Genomic DNA, 7,757 nt, shown 5'->3' on the forward strand with positions numbered 1-7,757 from the left:
ATGAACTTTGTCATGGAGCGGGAGACTTTAACATCAGTTTCAGTACGGGTAAGAATTTACTCCCTTCCTCTTGATTATTGGCAAACAGAATTGTTAACAGCCATAGGAAATAAATTAGGACGTTTTGTCAAAGCTTCTGAAGCCACAAGAAGAGGAAAATGCACTTCCTTTGCATGAATTTGTGTGGAAATGGATCTCTCCGGAGCTCTTCCGGATGAGGTGATATTAGAAGGTTTTGATGAAGAATGGGTACAAACGGTAGATTATGAGCATATTCCCTTTAGATGTTGCAAATTCCATGAGCATGGACACCTTTTAAGGGATTGCCCTCTCAGTAGAATCGAGAACAAGAGCAAAGCTTCCACAATGAAAGACACGGAAATTTTTCATAAAGTGAGCCATAGAGGAAAGGGGGCAAAAGGGGACTTAAGCAACATCAAGCAGAAGGGCCTCAGGCCAATCTGAACAGGTACCAAGTTCTCGAGGAAGAAGAAGAGATAACAAAGGTAGATCAGGGAATGGAGGGGGATCCAGAGAAAAAGGAGAAAAAGGAAGACAAAGATCAAACAAAGGAAAATAATAAATAGAAAGAGGCTATGATGAGCGATGTAGAACACGATATGGACTAGGAAATGACCCGAAGCGAGATGGAAATGGAGTACCATGAACTACAGGAGATTCTTGATAGAGAACACCTAGATTTGGAAGGGTTCTTGAAAGAGGGAACCATGGGAGGGGTAGACTCGTTACCTCAAGAAGAGTTCACTAGAGTACAACAACTGTACTTTTGGAAAACCCAGGCTAAAGGGATGGACAGGAAAGGTAACACTACAACATAGTGTAATGAAGGTGTGAAAACTATAAAAAATACACCAAGATTAGCACCTAGATGCCCAGGAAAGAAAAGAGGCAGGAAAAAGCAGAATGAGCTATTGATGGAATGTGGAAAGCTAATGATAGATTTAGGTAAGATGAAAGACCTAACCAGTTACTCTTTCACAAATCTTTAATGATGAAGTTTACTTCTTCGAATATCACAGGTCTAGGCAGTAAAAGGAAACAAAGATTACTTAGTAACAGAATGAAACAAGAAGCTCCGGATATGATTTTTATCTATGAAACTAAATGTTCCATTCAGAAAATCAAAGAAATATATAGCAAATGGCTCAATCGATTTGAGTTTCTATAAGTCAAAGCAGAAAATACAGCAGGAGGCATCCTGACTCTTTGGAATCCCCTAAATATTGGTATAATAGATGCTGAGGCTTCTAGAAATTATTTATCAGTGGTTATTCAACCTGTGGGGGATAGGGAGACCTATTTGGTCATGAATGTTTATGGTCCTCACAGAATGGATGACTAACTCAGGTTGCTAGAGTCTCTTATGGATCTCAGAGAGAGATATGCAGAGATACCATGGATTATGGGTGGGGACTTCAACATGATCAAATCACTATCGAAGAGAAAAGGGGGCACCAGAACTCTAAACAAAGACTCCTTAGCTTTTCAAACTTTTATGGATACTACGAAGCTAGTTGACATTGAGTTGAGTAATGGTCTCTTTACTTGGAACAATAGAAGAGGAGGAGAGTCTCTTGTTGCCACAAAGTTAGATAGATTCATCATCTCAGAGGACCTCATGCTCAATTATATGGAGCGAGAAGTATCCCCTTTGAAGGCACAAATTGCTGGCTGGTTCAACTGGAGGTCAAGGGCATTGGTACCCCCAGGAATAGACCTTTTAGATTTGAGAATATATGGCTCACCCATCTAGATTTTACCAGCAACATTTCAAGTTAGTGGTTTGAATAATTTCATATTCAAGGTACAAGTATGTTTCTTCTTCACAAAAGACTAAAACATATCAAGCTCAGGCTAAAAGATTGGAACAAGAATGAATTTGGCAATATTTTTGAAGGAAAAAAAGATGTCGAAAACAAATTGCAGGAACTCAACCAAACCCTTATCAAGGATGGCTTTGATAAAGTCAGAAATGATAAAGCCACCAAATTCCCACAAGAATGGGAGCACTTATGTAAACAAGAAGAAATATTTTGGAGACAAAAATCTAGAGTGGAATGGATAAAAGAGGGAGAATGAAATACCATATTTTTCCACAGATCCACCTTGGAAAATAGAGCTCATAATATAATCTCTTCGATCAAAGATGAGGGAGGGAAAATTCTTAGCTCCAACAAAGAAATAGAAGCTGTGTTGGTTCAGGACATTATTGGGAATGCAAAGGAAACCATTCCAGATAGAGAGCCTTTCATCAAGGACTTAACAAGACATATACCAAAACTAGTATCCAAAGAGGACAATTTCAATCTCAATAGGCCAGTAACTGAAGAGGAAATCAGTGAGGTCCTCAAGGAAATGAAGAATGGTAAAGCGCCAGGCCCTGATGGTTTCAATGTTGAATACTTTAAAGCCTGCTGGAATATTGTTAAACAGGACATTCTGAATGTAGTAGAAGATTCCAGGGGGAATAGAACTATTCTGAAGGCACTCAACACCTCCTTCATCTCTCTAATCCCTAAACAGGAAAATTCCCTAACTCCAGATAAGTTTAGACCCATTGCATTGTGCAATGTGGTTTACAAGATAATATCCAAGGTTGTGGCCAATAGACTCAAACCTCTTCTTCCCACTCTTGTGTCTGGGGAACAATCTAGTTATGTGGAAGGCAGACAAATTCTCAATAACATCATTCAAGCACAGGAGGTGGTGCACTCATTGACTAGCAACAGGAAGGCTGGAATGATCATGCAATTGGACCTAGCCAAAGCTTATGATAAGTTGAACTTGACCTATATGAGGAGGGTTCTTATTGCTTTTGGGTTTGATCATAACTGGGTTAGATGGGTCATGGCTCTGGTAACTTCTTCTAGCTTTTCAATTTTGGTAAATGGTTCTCCCTCCAAGATTTTTATTCCTTCAAGAGGACTTAGGCAGGGTAATCCACTCTCTCCCTTTCTCTTTATACTCATGATGGAAGGACTTGGTCATTCTATTAAGCAGGCAAAAGAAGAAGGAAAAATCAAGGGTCTCCAACTTTCTGAGAATGGGAAGTCCTTGGCTCATCAGCAATTTGTGGATGACACCATGCTGCAGGGAATCCCTATGGTCAAAGAAGCTCTTGCATACAAACAACTTCTAAGTGACTTTTCCATGGCTATAGGTGTGGAGGTTAATCTTTCCAAATCTAATATTTTTTTCTTTAACACCAATATTTCTATTCAAAGGAATTTCTCCAGTTTTAGGGGCTTTCAAAGGGATTCCCTACTTTCAAAATGTTTGGGAGTTCCTCTAACTGCTAAGCCTCTACATAAGAACATTTGGGAGACGATGATTAATAAGATGCAGGATAAAATCAGGAATTGGACCATCAGATCTTTAAACTTGGCTGGTAGGTTGGTGTTTACAAAGGCTATTCTTCAATCTATCCCAATTTTCATGCTATCAACACTCCCAACACCTAAAGGAGTCTTACAACAATTTAGAACAATTGAAAGAGACTTCCTCTGGGGTAAGGGGGAAAAAAGGAAATGGGCTTTGGTAGCTTGGGAAAAGATTTGCAAACCTAAAAATCATGAAAATCTTGGTTTGGAAGATCCAGAGGTTCTAAGTAGGGCTTTAGGGGATAAATTATGGTGGCGTTGGGTTCAAGAACCAAAGGATCAGTGGGCTAGTATCTAGAAAGAAAAATATGCTAGCCCTTAACAAATTAACAATCATATAAGGATGTCTGGAAGTATAAAGGGCTCATACATCTGGAATAAGGCTTGGGACAATAGAGGCTTAGTACAAAAGAACAACTTCTGGGAAATTAGAGGGGGAGATTTGACACTATTTTGGGAAGATAAATGGCAATAAGAACCGACACTGTTAAAAGAGGATTTTTTGGATCTCGAGATAGAGACAGACATCATAGGGTTATCTAAGGCGAAAGATTTTTGGGACCAAACCAATATTGCTGGCAAATGGAAAAACTTGAGGAACATTGTTGACAGGGAAGACAACCCCTTGAAAGATAAATTAGAGGCTCTTATGAGACTGCTGGAACAAAGGAAGATTCCAATAACAGGGGGGCTTGACAAGTTAAGATGGGACAACAACAATGAGAGCACCTTTAACCTTAAGGAGGAAAAATGCAAACTACTTGAGTTGGATTCTCTTGCTCTGGATAGAATTTGGCAGAATCTATGGAGGCATCAAGGTTGGATAAAGACTAAAATCTTCATGTGGCTGGCTTATCATAAGAAAATTCTAACTTGGGATAACATTCAGAAAATGGGTGTTCTGGGGCCTTCCAGATGGAAGCTCTGTGAGGCCCAAGAGGAAACTATGGAACACATCCTCAACAATTGCATCTTCACCTCTAGATTGTGGGATTCTTTCACCACCATCTTCCAAAAGACCAATAGGGATAGAGGGATTATCATCAACACCCTAACCAACTGGAGGTGAAATTTTTCTGATTGTGAAATTCTTGGCTCAACTTGGGCTCCTACGCCTAGCTTGATTATTTGGAATGTATGGAAAGAAAGGAACAATAGAATCTTCAAAAATGAAAAGAGACTCTTCCAATGTCTTTTTGAGTAGAACTTGATACAACTTAAGGAGACAGTTAGTATCACTGTGCGAAATCCCCCTAAGAATCCACCTTCAGATGCTGATATGAGGATTCTAAGACAGTTGGGTATGCAGGGGCTTATTCCACAGGGCATGGATAGAAAGGTTAGGATTATGGACACTGAGCAGGACTACTGGCATCCTCCCCCTAAGGGCTTTCTAAAATATAACATTTATGGGGCCTCAAAAGGCAACCCGAGCACTGCTGGCTTCAGAGGGGTGCTAAGGGATGAAATCGGAAACATCCTTTCCATCTTCCATTGCCATTTAGGCAGAGCCATTAACAACATGGTAGAATTAATGGTTATGGAGTAGAGCCTAGAACTCGTGGTGCAGGATAATCGGAAAAATGTGATTATCGAATCTAACTCTGAGTTAATCATTAACTCGGTCAAAAGAATTAGTTGGGGCATGGAGCCAGAGAAGGTTTCAAAACATTGGAGGTTGATCCAGGTCTTTCAACGGATCCAGCTCCATCTCAGGGGCCTACTCACGGTAAGTTTTAATCATGTGAGAAGGAAGGCCAACAAACTGGCGGATTTATTGGCTAATCAAGGAGTGAACTATACCACTAACAGGGTCACGATGGGTTGGCAAGGGTTGCCTCAGAACGGTCTTAAGGAACAGTGCTGCTACCAAGTGGATGAAGATATGATGGTGTATCGTAATAAAGCCATGGAGGCTATGTCCAGATAATTTGGTTTCATTATGAGTTGTTATTTTTTCCTCTTTTTGTTCCTTCTTGTGTTGCTCGGCAGATTCTGCTACCTGGATAGTTGGCTGGAGGGTTGGGGTTTTACTCTACATCGGTTCACAAACGAGTGCAGAGGGGATGGCGTGAGAAGCTGGAACCCAGGCTTTCACGGTGGATGGAATATACTTGATTCTCTTCATAGCGATGCAATTCCGCCTGCAGAGTGGTTTTCGGTTTATCGGGAGCCTCTCAAGTTGGAAATGGTTTTTAAGATTTGGGAGCAATCCCACTCAGCATGCTACTCGTGGCTGAGGTGTGGGTATAAATACCACCCTCATCGCTCGCTAAATAATAGTGCTTTAGACCCGTGTGATATGATCCTCAGTAGTCGGATCAAGCATGACGGATATATGATTAAAAATCATCGAGCATGTCAGTGGGTCCATAAAGTTAAGTGGCGGGCTTTTAGGCAATGCGACATCTTCCTCTGCTGTCGGATCAAGCTTGGAGGATCTACGGTCAGGAACCAGCGTGCTTGTCAGTGGGTCCATACTGTTAATTGGCGGGTGTCTTGGCCGTGCGATGTCTTCCTTGGCCGTTGGTTCGGGCAAGAAGTTTTGAGGATGTTAGGTATTTCATTGGTATGAGGGTTAGTCCTCCATTCAGATTTTGGTGGGTCGAATGTTTGGCTTTGGTACTGTCTGGAATTTGAGAGTTTTGCTGTTTTGTAGGTAGGGATCGGAGTTGTTTCCTTAACTCGATGCCCTTGGTTTTTTAGAGAGTAGTTTTAGCTTCGTCCATGGATCCATTTGGATGGTTGTATTCTATGTAAATTATTTTCCGATTTAATGATACGAAGGTACGACTCTTGCTTTAGCAAAAAAATAACTTCATTTCATTAATATCAAAGAATTGAAATATGCCTGTAACAAAATGGAAATAAACTAGATCAGGTTATTGTAGTTATCTCTAAGGAGATATGTGGCAGCTACATGCCTTTGAGCTGTGTTACAATGAGACTTGAAGGACTATTTATTATTAAGAAACAGTTGAAAACCATAAAGATCCAAAAACCTAGCCCTAGGAGATGAAGCGCCAAAACTATTGGCCTCGTTTGGGTAAATTGGTACATCAACTTCATGGGATCGTAACCTTGGCATACAATCTATGTTTGATGCGCAACATACCTTGTTAGAAAGATCTATCCTAGGACTACAAACTTCCGCTTCAAACATTTTGCTCATTTTCGAAAAAAAATGTCGTTTAGGACCTGAAAATGGCTTCGGAAGTTTAGGACTCGGAAAACTACCAAAAATATTAAATAGTTCTACAATTAAGGAAACCAAAAAACTAAAAGAAGTAGTGGTGGGGGTCCAAGTGGAATAGGTGGTTGGCCACCAATATCCGCCTGGATCAGAAGACCACTATCTATAAAGAATAATAAAAGAAGCTATATAAATAGAAAAAGGAACAAACATAATGAACTAGGATGATGGTTTAAAACTTAGCAACACATGTAAACCATTACTAAAGAAAATAAATAATACTCATGATGAGTTGACTTAAATAAAATCTTATAACACATGACTATTAATAGCTCAAAACAAATTATTTCTAGAGCATCTCATTAATAAATTGTGATCCCCTGATGATGGACTCACTTTGAAGTACGAAACGTTGGGTTTAAAAGGCATAAACAGGTTTTTCCATTTTTTTTTTTTTTTTTGGAAAAAGATTGTTCATCCTTTTTAATTTTTTACTCGTAGGATGTCCTGTTAGATACAACGATGTCTACGACATATGTATAACAAATAAAAGAACATAGGTATGTCAAATTAACTCCCTTTGTGCCAAAAATGGCCCTATTGTGTCTTTTCTTCAATTTTTTTTCTTTTATTGTCTATTTCATCACACCTTGTTTCTTAGATTTTTCTTTGGGAGTGATGGTATATGTCACTATTTTCATAGAGTAAGGATGATACCAAAATGTGACAACAATTGTTGTGGAATCATCATGCTACTTAATTATCTAAATTTATTCTAACTAGTGAAATTGAGTTAAGCATCTGAAAAGGGACCTAGGATGGCTAGGTGTCATCTTGATCAGATATAGATGAACACTGATGTTATCCACCATCCATGCTCCATGTTACCATATATTTTCTTTTCTAGGAGAATAGCTAATTTAGGGAATGTAAGGAACCTCTTCTGTAGTATATTATGCCTCCCAAGTTCCATAGAACTTGGGCTAACAATAAATATGAACAATGTATCTTAGAAAATCCCTCGAAATAAGAAGTATGTAAACACACCATCACCTATCCTAGCTAAAACTATATTAAATACCTAACTAAGGAGGGTCCCCCAAATCCTTAGGAAAGGAATTTGCTAAAATCACAACACCCTTATGTTATCAACACATTGGATG

Source organism: Pinus tabuliformis, chromosome J (assembly GCF_031772625.1).
Source record: "Pinus tabuliformis cultivar Carrire ecotype Pingquan chromosome J, CPIR1, whole genome shotgun sequence".
Lineage (NCBI taxonomy): Eukaryota > Viridiplantae > Streptophyta > Pinopsida > Pinales > Pinaceae > Pinus > Pinus tabuliformis.